This window comes from Sturnus vulgaris, chromosome 7, assembly GCF_052056855.1.
Source record: "Sturnus vulgaris isolate bStuVul1 chromosome 7, bStuVul1.hap1, whole genome shotgun sequence".
Lineage (NCBI taxonomy): Eukaryota > Metazoa > Chordata > Aves > Passeriformes > Sturnidae > Sturnus > Sturnus vulgaris.
The window spans coordinates 19,883,388-19,898,077 of record NC_142249.1 but is presented as its reverse complement, the minus strand read 5'-3'; the positions used below and the strand labels follow the sequence as shown (position 1 = coordinate 19,898,077).

Below are 14,690 nucleotides of genomic sequence, written 5' to 3'. Positions count from 1 at the left end.
CAGCCAAGAGATATAAAAATAATTATGTCATATTCAATGCAGAAATCACTGAAACAAGCTACACCCATTTCCCTGCCAGATGTGCCCACAAAAATAAATAACCTTCCTGCATGAAACTACTAATCCTAAAATTCAAAGAAAAAGGAGTAAAACAATTTACCAAGGTCTATTGTAAAAAAAAAAAATAAATTGCAGATATAGTAAAAGCAAATTGAGAAGACTAGTAAAAATAAAGATGAAATGCATAGATAGATATGTGAGAAAAGATTTTATGTTGCATTATCCATGAAGCTGATAACTGCATCTTATTTATTAAACATTGTCATTATTAAAACCAAAATATATTGATGTTTTTCATGAGAATCTACAAGTACTTTTATTGCTTTGTAAAATACTATTGAATTTTACTCTATAAATCTAATCTGTGTATAGATTTTAAGGGTGTTCACTTACGCATACTTACCAGCATGCATAATTAATTTTGAAATGTACCTTTTTGTTTTCTTTTAGTAAAATCCAAATCTCATATATTGCAGCTGACCTAGCTTTTTAATATGAAAATCTGTAAATTGCAACTTAGTATATCTAAATAACTTTGGTCTGGAAATTTTGTAGGAGTAGAACTTGATTTTATATTTCCAGTAATTCCTGATCTCAGCCTTGGGGAAATATGCTATGTGCACCTTTCTAATGCTATTTACTCTTTCAGATGAAAATAGTAAGAATAATAATTAGTATTTTTACCACTAACTCTAAACCTAGATGAAATCCAGGGAGCTGGGAATACCAGAGTGGTTATTAGAAAAGGTGTGTCATCCACAAAGAGTTTGGGTGATCAAAGATGTACAAGATTCACCCAAACACAAATGGGATTTCGGAGCTGCACATGGCTGTGCGTGGGGGCCAGCAGAGCATGGGAGCAGGCTGGACTCAATGGTGTTCTCATTTCTGAATGAAGCAGATGAGATGCAGACTTCCCATCCCTCTGCCAGCTTCCTGCTATCCTTATGTGGCCCTGCTTGTCCCTGTGCCACCACCCGCTCGTGACCCTGTGTCAAACCTCAAAAGATTCTCCTTACTCACACTGGGGCCTCATGCAGACAGAAGAGACCATGGCAGCCTGTAGCCTCTTCTCCAGTTCTCTGTTGTTCCATCACCTTCACAGAACTCTGTGTCAGATCCCTTCAGGGTAGTGAACCAGTTCCCTGCAGGGGAAGAGCCAAGAATTGGTGCTGGCTGCCCCACACACTTCTTCTCAGTACAAGGTCAAAATTTTACACGAGTGAGCCTCCTAATGCACTATACATAGAAATATTTAGAATTGCTTTCTAGGCAGGTCTCACCAGTAATGTGTATTAAACCACAACTGCATAGTAGCTCAGAACTCAGCTCGTTTTCTGTAATTGGACTGTATATTGTCTGGTGTAGTGGTACCTACAACCTGAATCTCCGAGTTTAGCCTTCCCCTATCATTTATACCTCTGCAAAAGAATTACTAAATGGATCTAGAAGATGCCATTCTAATCCAATAGGCTTTTACCTCCATTTTACATCCTTGCTCCACAAGCATAAGACACAATTTTAGGGAGGCAGGTTTATATGGAATAGACATTAAGTGCTACTCAACACTGCTTCTACTGAGCACTATGATAACTGTTCTGCATTCTTTGTTAATCAACAGGCAAAGAACAACAGGCAAAATATGCTTCAATAAGCAGGAAATTCATTACCCCAAAAATGAATAGGAAGAAGAAAATACTTAGAACTATGCTTTCCTTCTGTTCCTTTTGAAAGATTTTAATGACATTGCAAATGTCTAAAACATTTATGAAAAACACGTGAAGCTATAATCTGTATCCTTTTCTTTTAGGGCTCTTTAACAGACCTTCGGAGAAGTCCCAGAGATGTTAGCCAACACATTAAGGGTAATGAATCTTGGCATGAAAGAACAGCACAGCAGCAGCTACATGTGAAGCAGCCTATACCATAAATTATCTCAAATACAAACCAAATTCCCCTTGTTTATCATGTATATAAAGCACCAGCATTCAAGATTCCCTCCAGAAGTGCTGGACTGTGTGTAATATTACTCATAGCATAACAAGGTCTAGTTCTGTCATTGCAATTGCTTCTTTCCACAGATGATAAACTACAGACATGAAGCAATAGGAAGGCTATCCAGATAAATAAAAATATCAACAGGTTTAACAAAAGGTCTGGGTCAACTGTGTGATGAGGTGAATAAATGTCACTGCAGATGTCTTTGAAGTATTTAATTAAGTCACCATTGCTGACAGAAGTTCTTTGCTAGTGTAGCACAGTGCAGCCCTGTGGACCTCAATACTGAGAATGGACTGATTAGATAGAAGTAACTCAGAATATAGGAGAAAATGTGCAAAACTCAGCATTCTGCATGGAAATACCTCTATATCACAAGCAATGCCCCTTAGTGCCAATATTTACCTGCTTCTGCTACTGCTGAGAAGGAATCCCCACTTGTGTCTGGGACATTGCTAAATCTATGAAAATAGCCCATTTTAGCACAGCCCAACCTGCTTCAGCTATGCAGACATCATCCCACCAAAGGTCTAAGGGATGATCAAATCTTCAGATACCAGAACACAAGTCTGGAAGCCATAAAGGATTAGAAGCAGAGAGGTTGCTGAACAAGGAGCTCTTGCCTTGGATCCCACAGGCACGTACTTTTAGGCAGGAAGGCAATGCTGATATGATGCTCTGCCAGAAGTTTAGCTGTGGTTCGTGAATGTACTTATTTAGAAATGCAGTGGAAACCCCGTCCTGTGCATGTTGCATTAGCACATCAAATAATGTGCTTTGGTGGGTCTTTCTGATTGTATTTCAGCAGTCCAGGTTCCCCTGCATTTTTAAACAGCATAACTGGCAAACTGTAGGTGAAGTGATTTCCCCTAAATACCTGAGGTACAAGGTTATGCAGGTGCAATCAAAATTGGATGCTCTTCCCAAGGAATGAGGTAAAACCAATGTTGTTTGAAAAATGCATGACCCTGTAATTACATTTCCTGTGCTAAGGTTATCAGAGTTTTACGTTTAGGATGCACATTACACTTTCACTGACTGAAAAGTCAGTCAGAGACTCTGGATGTGAAACTGAACACCAAGGTAGACGGCCCTTCTCAAAGTCAGTTCTACAGCACAAGGAAAATGGGAGCATTTAGCTATCAGATTGCTTGAGAGAGAAGACTGTAATTAATTGAAAGTCCTTGGAGGTTTGCAATGTTGGAAACAATTCCCAGAGAGGAAGGTATCAGTACATAGTCACAAAAAAGCTGCTGACAGGTATGGGCTGTATATCAAAGATTTCTGCAATATTTATCTGGCATTAGTATCACATAGTGTGAGAATTTGTGTTTTTCCTACAAGCAAATACAGTAAACACTTATTGTGTATATTTATATGTACAGAATATCCATCTAGTATCTATCACCTGTTTACACACACACATAAATGACATCCTGTTATAACTTAATTACAGTCAAATTGGAGCATCTGCAACATCTTTTTTGCGATTATATATTTCTTGAAAAGAATTCTTTTGTATCATTGCCACCCCTTAAAAATTAGCTCACAGAATTACAATGTATGAAGCAGATGCAGCCAATAAGAACATAAAATTTTTAAGTGTTTCCACAAGACTCATGCTACTTGGGAATTTGTTATCTCTTGTAGCTGAAATATTCTGTTAGAATTTCTGTATAAGCCATGTTCGTTTTCTGTGGCAGGTTTTGTACATAACAGCAAGTTTCTTTTTAGTTCAGGGCAAAAAGTCATCTTTGGAGCAGTTGCCCCAGCAGGAGGATAAAAGATGATGGTTGGTAATTACATCAGGTTTGCACTGTTGAGCAGATGTTCTTGCAGATAGATTTTGGCTGGCATTTAAAGAACATCACTAGTGAATCTCATGATAGCATTGGAGGAAAGCTGCCACAAGTAGATGGAGCTGCCTGCTTCTAATAAAAAGATTTTGAACAGAAGAAATAAATTAAAGTAAGAAAGAAGTGAAAAGTGTACAAGATAGACTACCTGACAAACTGGTTTTTGTGTTTTTCTAAAGATTTAGACTTAACACTAAGTTACCTGAGTGTGGCCTAGCCAGTTAGACCTTGTCTTAATAAGTTACACATGGTACCAGTTCTCAATATCCAGAAGGGTCACAATACTCTGCATAGGTCCAACTTTAGAGAAATGGAGGCAGGTTCAGGGCTGGGGGACATGGGAGCAGCAATGTAATAGAAAGCTAAGAATACTCCTTACCTGCCTAAGACTGACAGCAGTTTGAAGAAAACTGGACAGCAACCAAAAAGTCAACATAAAAGTTGTTAGAAAGAGAACTCAGTGAACTTCCATGTCTGAGTTTATAGTGATAGAAGCAATATAGTGGGAAAAAGGATTCTACTTACATCTTTGGAGGCAATTCCAAATGCTTAAAAATATTAACTAGTTATAACATAACATTATTCACCAGTGGGATGGAGAAGCATTATTTCCTTCACTGTATATTTGGAAAATGAGCTGCTTAAGCCCACATAGCAACTGGCTGCAAAAACATAATTGAGTTTCAAAAATGTCCTACTCTCAACCCTATGCTCAGTCTGTAGATATGTTTCTGAACAGGTCCTTTTTTAGGTGTTAAGAGCAATGTAAAAGGCAGGATGGTGAAAATACATCACAGTCTGGGAAATTCTCAGTATTTCTGTCCCAAAACAAGCTTCTGAAGACCGAACACGTTTTTAAATCAGCCAATTCAATGTAACTTTCTACTTTTTTAATGGATTGAATAATGGAAATATAATATCATAACTGCAGCTGGACTACTGATTTGACTGTGCTGTGGGCTGCCAGAATGTCTGTTAATGGAAAGATTTATTGACAAGAGGTGTTTTGAAAACAGGGCATTTACAATTAGATTAGAACCATTCCCCTTCATTCTACCTATCCTCAGGAATGCTGACTTTCAGAATCCCCTCTTTATTGTGTTGGGTGAACAATACTAAAAAAAGCTGCAAACCTGTCCTTACTGGCAGGTGCCAGCTTGCAGAATCAGATATGTGAGCTCCACTGGCTGTACCCTGAATAGGGCATCAGACACTGCAAGAAATGTCAGAAGGAGTTTCCTATGCAACACCAAGGGTGCTGAGAGGAATAAAAGAGACTGTGTGGTTGCCATATGATTTGCTTTTAGCTCTAAGTTCCAAAAGGGAAAATTTAGTCCAACAGTCAAATTACAATAAATTCAGAAGATTTCTCAAGGCATTTAGGGCTAATACATGCCTCGACTGCAGCTAAAGGTGTTGTTTATTATATATTCCAGGAGTGAATTTTGCTGCAGTTCTTCAAGCTGAAGAACTGTGTTACTGTCATGAGAAAGATCTGAGTATGAAGATGCCTAGAGTAAGGTTGCTAGAAGAGAAAGTATCCAGAAAGGAGAGGGACAAACCAGCAAGTGCTTACATATTGAAAACTTGAATTTTAAAAAGTAAATTAAAAATAGCCTCAAAATATCTCTCTCAAATACTCCTCTTTTATTCCTTTCTCCCAGTTTTGAATTGAACTAGACAACTGAATTGCAGTGAGAAGGGCAGGACCCACAGTGGGATGATGCTGTTGCAGGAGGCTCTGATCAGTGTAGATTTCTAGACGGAGAAAGCAAGCAGTCCCAGATCTGTAGTGTCACTGCTCACAATGCATATTCTGGCCCAAACAGCCAGAAAACAAGAAAAAGCCTTTTCTCTCAAGTTGACACTTAGGTAATGAGCATAATTTTTTTTTCAAATGCATTTGACTCCTTCACCTAAGGGATAATTTCATTATTTTCAACAGTATGGTTTTCCTTTGCAGATGTAAAACACAAAAAGGAATGCAGCATATGGCTAATACCAAATTTCATTGTGTTTTTTTCATGGCCTCTCCTGTTCACTGGCTCATTCTGCCTTGCTTCCTTACAACCCTCTTCAAGTGCACTGAAGTGCAACGGTTCAGTTTTCCTGGGAATCTACAGTCTGAAAAAGAGGAAGTGTAATTCAGGGGTACACTCCAGGTGTCATATGGAAAAACACCCCAAGGAAAGTGAGAGGATAAAGAATCAAAAAGTGGAGGATAAAGGAAAGGTTGGAAAGGTCTTGTTTCAAAAAGATAAAATGTAACCTTGGTTACTATGCAATCCACACGGTGTGTTCTTGACCTTTTTTTAAGAAATAGTCCTCGATTCACCATACCATCACCTATATTTGCAATAAATCAAATTAAAAATGTCACTTATTAAAACTTTAAGGTTTACTGTTCAAGTGATTAACTGAGAATCATTTTTATGATTAAATGCTGGGAAATAATTTGATTTCACATGAACCTATAGCACAGTTCTCATTACACAGAAGTGCTGCATATTAGTTGAAGCAAATTAACATTCAAAGAGTTTCTGGAGTGGCTCCTAATCACAGGCTGTTAATTACTATCATTACATTCGACTGCTGAAGAGACTAACTGAGGAATCAGTCTCATGATCTTGGTATTTGAAAGTGATCTTCACCAATAAAAACATGTCAGACATACAGAAATTGCAAATTGCTGAATTTGCTGACGCAGTGGAAAATTCCGCTGACTATAAGTACCCATCTGGTGATAGATGCATTCTTGACACAGTTTCAGTGTTTGGACTTAGGAAATAATGAGTATCAATGTCCTAGCTAGGGAATATGCAAAGATGAAGGAGCCCATTGTATCGTTAATTAAGGAAAGTAGTAGCAGAGCTCGTTCACAGATAAGTGACTGTACATAATAATCATGTATTTATGTGAGGAACTGTTATGCTATATTACTATAGTAGCAATTAGGTTTTCACAAAGTAGTTTTATTAAAAGGCATACTTATGTGATAAATAAACAATTAATTTCCATGGCAGATTAATTACATATGGCTTAAAATGGTCACCATGCTAAGTGAGACCTATAGGGGCAGATTCTTACACAAAGCAAAATGTACAACTACATACTTACAGGTTAATTTATTTTTCACTTGTAAATCAAAAACTTGCATGCATGAATTTCAGGATGGATGCCTCTGTAAAAAGCAGACCCATACATAATTTTTGCATGAAAGACTCAAGCTTTCTCACTCAAGGGATGTGGCAGGCCAGCCTATAAACCTAAGCAAAGAGAAGAGAGGAATCTCTTGAAAATGTCAGATGCCCCACTTAGAATCTGTAAAGTGACAATGTGAGGGATCTTTCCTGTGGGGTCGTCTAACATATTTTCTTAGCGTGGTCTTTAATTTACAATAAAAAAGAACAGGGAGGGAATATCTCTGTTTTCATCCATGTGGCAGGGAACCATTAACATGCTTTCCCTGATACAGAATAGGCCTATAGAATTTAGAATTAATATATTGTTCCTATTATTTCTCACATAGCTCTAAATTACATTCAAAACAGTGCAATGACATAGCAAAGCCAGATGCTGTAGTACATTAATATTTCATAAAAATGTGGTTTAACACTTTTTCAGTTCATGAAGTATCTGTGAACAGACAACCGCCTTCTTGAATACATTCATTATTGGAAGTTACTGTACTATGACGCAAGGAAATAATTCCTGATTAGTTGCTTGTTCTCAAAATAATTTGTTGCAGATGCTCTATATTCCTGTTGATGGCACGCCAGAAAAGCCAACAAGATTTTCTGGACAGAAAAAGGGTTACTGCACTTCTGAGCTGATGGTCACCTACAGACAATATATTGAGAGTTTTGCATGCTATAAATGTTTAGGAACTCAAAAAACTCAATCGCATTTCAAAGAAATGCAATCTCTTTTTGGGTGTTGTCAATCATGGAAGGTGGTACACTGTGAATACCAGCTCTGAAAACTGCATGCCAAAGTAGCATATAAATTTAGTAAGTTCTCCTTCAAAGTAAATTAATGTTCTGAATTGTCCCGTCCATTCTGATGGACAAATACAGATTAGGATACAAATTTTGCCTTTGAACGTGCACATCAAGCTCCTGTTGTGTTCCAGATTAATGAACACAATTTATTTTCTGTAATTGATTTGAAATGTCTTCAAAGACACTGATGTAATGGCTCCCTCTCTTGAACCTCTGCCTCATGTTTGAAGCCCAGACATGGACACATGTCCACATGGAGACACAAGCCCTTCACAGCTGCCCCAAGCAGAGAATTCTCTGTCTGTCACCTCAGGGGTGGCACTCTAGGTGATCAAAATTCCCAGTAGTGACTCAGCTAACTCAAACTGAATCGTAATCATTCCTCACAACTAAACTACCCATCTTCTTGTCTGGTTTGGATCTTTTGCTGCAGGCTGCCTGTGTTGTGTAAGGCTTTGTCCTTACTAAAGATCTAGCAGGGACAATGACACTTCTTTCCAGGTTGTAGAAGTATGATCAATGAGCCCAGTGTGTGCCTGGTCACCATAACACCTGACATTCAGAAGAAACCACCCTTTCTGTCCTTTTGACACATCCTTTATTTGCATGGAAATTTTGTCCAGTTAACTTACCTCATTTATTAAATCAGCAAAGTACCAAATAATGTTCAAATCACGGCAACTTTATTACTAAAAATCAGATTGTGTATTATTCAAGTTCCCAGAAGAATAACTGTAAATTAAAATAATAAGTTTCAAGATGAAAGATACCTACATGTGTTTAATGGTTTCTTGGTCACATTAGAGTCTCCACTGGAGTAGTCACTACACAGAGTTCAAGTAATTAAACACTATTTCTTTCATTGCAATTGTAAGTTATATGTCCTTTTGGTTAAACGTGATTTTTGTGGGTTGTGGTTATCCAGATTGTCTTAGTAATAAATTTTTCCTGCACAATTGATTAAATATATTTTTGCCAGTTTATCTTATTAAAATATGTCTGTTCATTGTTTTAAGTGTGGATGACTGTGAAGAATGGAAGCCAGGAAGAGAGTAGCAAGGTGACAGTCAGACAGAAGGGATCTGCCTCAGGTAATCCTTGCATTGCAAGTTTGCAAGACCCTGCCTGGAAAACACAGAGGTGTTGCCCAGAAAACGCTGGGGTTTCATCAGGAGCCCCAAGGAGAGCAGTTTGAGGAGTGCAACACAGGCAGTCAGCCACAAACACAGACAAAATGCTTCAGTTAGCTCAGGGCACGTTCTGAACGTACAAATCAATGACAATTAAAGCAGATTATGAAAAAGCAATAGTAGATAGTTGGGTCTTTGTGTGATTAAAGTGAGCTGAAAGTGCAGGGCAAGATTCTTCCCATATGCTGATGGGTTAGAGATTACTGTACCTCTGAGGAGGCAAAGTCTCTCGTTTCCTGGAGACCTTTGAACCTTTCCTGATGGGAAATCACGTAATGACTGAGGGCCAGTTCTATTACTGAGACTCTGCTGTTGCTGCAGGCACAGCAACTGAGCTGCCCCTGCTCAGACAGGACATACTGCAACAAGAGTAGCAACTCCTGACATTTTTTTAAGGATACTTTGGGCCAGTTTTAATGTATCTTTGATTAGCCTGTTTCTAAAACTGATCTTACAAGAATCCAAAGGCCACAAACATTGCCTGGAAGTATAAACTGGGTTAGGACAGATATCTTCCTGCATCTGTACTTCCTCCCCAACAGCTCTGGTTCATTAGGAAGAGAGTAAAATATCTAAGATGTGTGCAGAGTAATTTCTCCTCAGCTATATTAACCTAATTTCCAGTAACCCAGCTGTTTATGGACTGGCTGTATTGAATGTTTTCTCAGGATCACTTCATTTAATTATTACCAAATAGCTCAAATATCTATGAATTCATCTAATTACTTTCAAAATTCATTAATAATTTTGGTCTTCAGGATATCCTGTGGCAAGGAGTTCCTTGCTGTTTGTACTTGATAGGGCTCTGCCAATCCAATAAGTCTGACCCATTGAATTGAAGCAATTTTTCTTGAAAGCCAGCTACAAGAATAAAGAGCAGTAACAGCTCTAGAGAATCTATCATATAACAGGAGTGTGTTTAAGAGAGGTGCTTTCCTTAAAGAGGCAAAAATAACCAGGCAGTTCAGAGTTTCCAGTGGAAGAATTATACGTACACTTTAGGAAGTAAGAGAAGGGAGTTTCCACATTTATGAATGAACACAACTGTACAAAACCAAGTATAAAAGCAAATAAACTTTAAGGTTCCCTGCTACAACACCTCAGAATTAGTGAAGTGCTTTCAGCACAGAAATAATGAACGTGCTCAAGGCTTTTGGCTACAGGGAGAATTCTGGTTTTGGAGATCTGCACAAACTGCAAAAGAATATTACAGGAGAAAAATAATTGCAATTAACTAGAGATTATTTTAAAGCAAAAGTAGGTCTGAACAGTCCCATCCACAAAGATACTGAAAGAAAGCTTGAGGTTGACATGGGACATGACCTGAAGAGATTGCTACTATGAGATATAAAAATTACTTCACAATAAATCAAATCTTCAGCTGGAGATACAAAGTCAACACATAAATTTGGGAAACTAAAATAGCAGAAATAACCTACAAATTAAATACATACAGTAAGGGTGGTATTATTGCTGTTTATTTCAATCAATAACTACTCTCTTTTATCAATGATCAAATTATTTAGCAGTGCAATTGGGGATATTAAGGGGCCAACACAACTGGAGGGATGTTGTGATCCCTAACAACTGTGTTATTTTTCAGTGGCACACAGACTTGCAAACCTGAGAACAAGCCATGCCACAAATGAAGTTTGATCTTACGTGTGTTTGAATAATCACTGGGACAAAAACTTCTGTATAGCCAATATCATATCAAAACAGCATGGGCAATGCATTACAGCTTAGGAACTGGAGTTACATAGGATGTAGGTCAGTACAGAACTACCAGCAGTAGGTGTCAGAAATCAAGGGGCACTACCTGAGCTCAAGTACACTGTTTTATTCAAGTGTACCTGATTGCTCTGGGCCAGTGTCCTCTACCAAAAAGGACTGCTAGAAACTGGCAATCTACCAGAGTTCTATCACAACAGAAAAATATGTCTATGTATGGAAATGAGAGGAGGACCTTTCTTGCTGTGAATGGAACACGTGTTCCTAAATTACCCAAACTTGAGAGCTAAGTGACACTAACAGTGAACTGCAGTAGCAGCTGGGAGTGGTGGTAGAGGAAAAGGCCAAAGCAGGGAACAAAGACAAATGTAAGTTTAGAGGATGCAGCAACAGTTTGTGAACACTTCTGTAAACTCTTCAAGATGCAATTCTACATCTTCATAATCAGAAGCAACATCAATGCATTGCATTTTCTCTGTGGTGGGCTCACTCTTTCTCCCCAAATACTTCAGTGCCCCTCATTCTGTCACTGGAAAGCTACCAAAGTGTCAGTCACAGCCCCTGATGTCTCACCAGTAATTCTTCCTCTTGCTTTCCAAAAGCAATTGCTGCATTCACAGCACTCACAGCAAATCAATTTCTGCATCCTGCCAGATCACCAACTGCTTCCAGCACCTCCCAGCCCAGCTCCATCCATGCTGCCCTCCCACTCACTGGCAGCAGCTTTCAGGAGCTTTCTCTGCCAACGCTGCTTTGCTCTTAGACACAAGCTCTTGGAAGGAGTGGAACAAAGCTCTTCAGTGCTACCCTGAAATCTTAATAACACTTTTTCCATCTGTGCCATATAAAGATAACAAGGGAAAAACCAACCAATTTCAACTGCAGTGTGAAGTGTGACATTTCAACAAGTCTATGGCAGATATTTGTATGACAGATACCTCACAGTTGTTCAGAAATCTCCTTTACTCTCTGGTGTAATTATAGTATTTTTATAAAATTATTAGGAGCAATTCCATGTAGTTTTTCTGCCTGCAGAGTGCAGCAAAAACCACACTGTCTGAATGTGAGTTGGGTTACTCTTTGCTCACCTCCATAGTCTGTGGTCACCTCAAACAGGAAAGGGAAACTGGCTCACCTCATCCTGCCCGTTGTTTTCCCTTCATCTTAACCCACCCTTGAGAGCCAGTGTGCTAGGACAGAGCAGCCATCCCCACACACCTGCAGAGCAGTGAGAATAACTTAATCCAACAGAGGGGTGTCAGTGGGCTTTGCAAAGAAGGGCTTGGTAATTAGAGGGAGAATCCAAATCACAGAGACTGGAGAATACTTGCCCACAGCTCCAGACTTTGCCCCATGACTTACCCAGGACATCAAAGCACAGCACTGCCTTTTCAGCTCTCCAAAACAAGTACGTGACTAAGGTAACAGCAATAGGAAACTACCAGAGAATTTTCCAGCTCCCTGTTAACCTCGGTGCACATTTAGAGTAATAGTTCCCCCATAGGTATGCAAAATCTAGAAAATATACAACTAGCCATTTCAGGCCAATACAAATAGTACAAATACCCTTGTTTGCAAGAGGGCATGTTGCATTTATAAGGATTATTCAGCCTTGAAGTTTTTTGTACTTTTCCCCTTGTTTTCTTTTTACCCCAGTAATTCTAATGAATATGTGTTTGCATGTGTAGGGGATGCCATTTCAGTCATACTACAGTAGGTAATGTTAAAAACGTGTACCCCTTCAAAATCACAAAGATGTGTGTGGTAACCTCTCCTGCTTTGAGAGGCAGGCCTGCAGCACTGAGCAGCTAAATGCTTTCTTGTGGCAGCAGTATTTTTCCGTGGCTGCGTGCTGCTGAAGTGTTTATCTTTGCTCGAGTCGCCTGGATATTGCAAAGCTACTTGAAATGATTCATGGGTCTGACAGATGTCTGGTACAGCTGGATGTGTCCTTGATTATCCCAAAAGTCTGGACAATGCTGTCATTCACCATTGCCCAAATTATCTCTGTATTGACTGCAGAAGCCTCTGTGACAGTACTGTAATGGCTAATTACCCAGGATACCTTTGATACTTACTTTATAGTGCTCTAGAAGAGTTTAAAAAAAATGAGTGAGACAGAGGAAGAGAAAAGGAAAGAACTGGAGCAAAAACATAGCAGTGAAAGTAATAGTCTTATACATTCTAAAACAGTATATACTTTACATGAGACTATACTGCATGGGCTATTTATATTCAGCCTGTCCTTTGAAAATAGTCAGATTTCCAGCAAAACAGATAAGGAGGAAATGCAAAGAGTCCTGACAATGATAAGTCATGGACAATAGAAGGAGCTATTAGCCAGCAGAGAATTGTATGTAAAACATTCTTGAAAAGAAGATGATGAGCAGCCATTTGCCTGCTTTATATATTGCTGGAAAAATAACATTCTGCTTAGTATATAACAAAGACTGTCATAGCTAGAAATGCTAAACATGTATATTGTTATCTTGTAAAGCTGCCTATAAGGAGGTATGAAAGTGAAGGTCTCCTTTTCCCATGCTATCATTAGTGTGCTTGGAAAAAAGCAGTTTCTTCAATGTACAAGTATATTAAGAAAAGGGGTGAAAGAAGATAGAGTACAAAATTATCATTTTAGTGAAGATGAGGTCTTAATGACAACTCATGTAAAAAATAATAGCAAATCTCTGCTTTTTAGGGTTGTCTCTCTCCTCACAGTTCAGCATTGGTCCTGACTGGAAAAATATGTGTAACCCTTTTCCCCCAAGTTTCAAAGAATTCAGACATTGTGCAAGATTCACCATGGGTAGGTTGTTCCCACAAAGTCAGAGAATCCCATTGTCTTTGGTGAGGGAAGAATTTACTTACCAGAACCAAACCTTCCAGTTCAGACTTATGTGCCATCTATACTGAATTGGAAGATGCCACCCCAGTGGGTTCTGTGGTGATGAACAGATGATTCTGCCCAGAAATCAAATTAGAATGACCCAATTGCATCTGCCTACTACTGCCTTAGTGGCATCAATATAGAGAATATAAAAAGAAAGATCACACCTTTGATCATGTGTTTGTTCATATTGCTTACTATTTATCTTTGTTACCTCTGAGTAAATAATGTGTTTGTTAGAAGGTGATGCATTACTGACAAAACATTTGGATACCCTTCAGATAAAAATAATAATTTTCTTTATAACTCAGAAATTAACAGTCCAATTAAATACTTAGAGAAAAGTGCCATTTCCCCATTTTTCAGGCCCTTCAAAGAGTTAATGGTTTTTGCAGGTATATATCTTACACAAAGTTACTCACTAAAATATAATTGTTAAATAAAAAACAACAAATAGAATGTTTGCTGTTTAAAATGAAAGGGTTATCCATTCATTTTATTTGGGTAGAAGATAACATGCTGTTATTTATTATTTCTTACTATGTTGGCATTATTTTTAAAATTGGGGTTATGATACTGTTATTTAAATTTCAAACATTTTTCTTTTTATGGCTGAAAACTTCCTTACCTTTCATTAAAAGTAGAAGTGTCTATTTCTCGATCTGTTACAATATATGTAAAAATTAAGAAATAAGATTTCAACATTTGTAGTGGAGGAACTAACTACAGATAATCACAGGAAAATATTGTCTACCTCTTTGCCTCTGTTTATGGCACTGCAAATGGAAAGACTACACATTAAATATTGAGCAGAATGGAAACATTTTCTGTAGTCCCATTGCTCAAGCTTCTCAAGGCTCAGACTCAAGTGCATGCAGAAAAATTAGGTTTCTACTTCTTGCAGTGTGAGCTAAATCCTGACTGCTAAAAAATCTTGCAGAAGTTTGTTACAAGGTAGGACAAATAT

General features: G+C 38.3%; 1 long non-coding RNA gene across 1 annotated transcript in view; it reads right to left on the bottom strand.

The window, feature by feature from the left end:
- The window catches only part of LOC106855455 (uncharacterized), a 125,936-nt gene that overhangs the window by 65,427 nt on the left and 45,819 nt on the right, over positions 1-14,690 (bottom strand). The window contains exon 9 of the long non-coding RNA XR_015804823.1: positions 1,084-1,205. This is a non-coding gene — a long non-coding RNA (uncharacterized LOC106855455). The remainder of the gene's footprint in view (positions 1-1,083; positions 1,206-14,690) is intronic.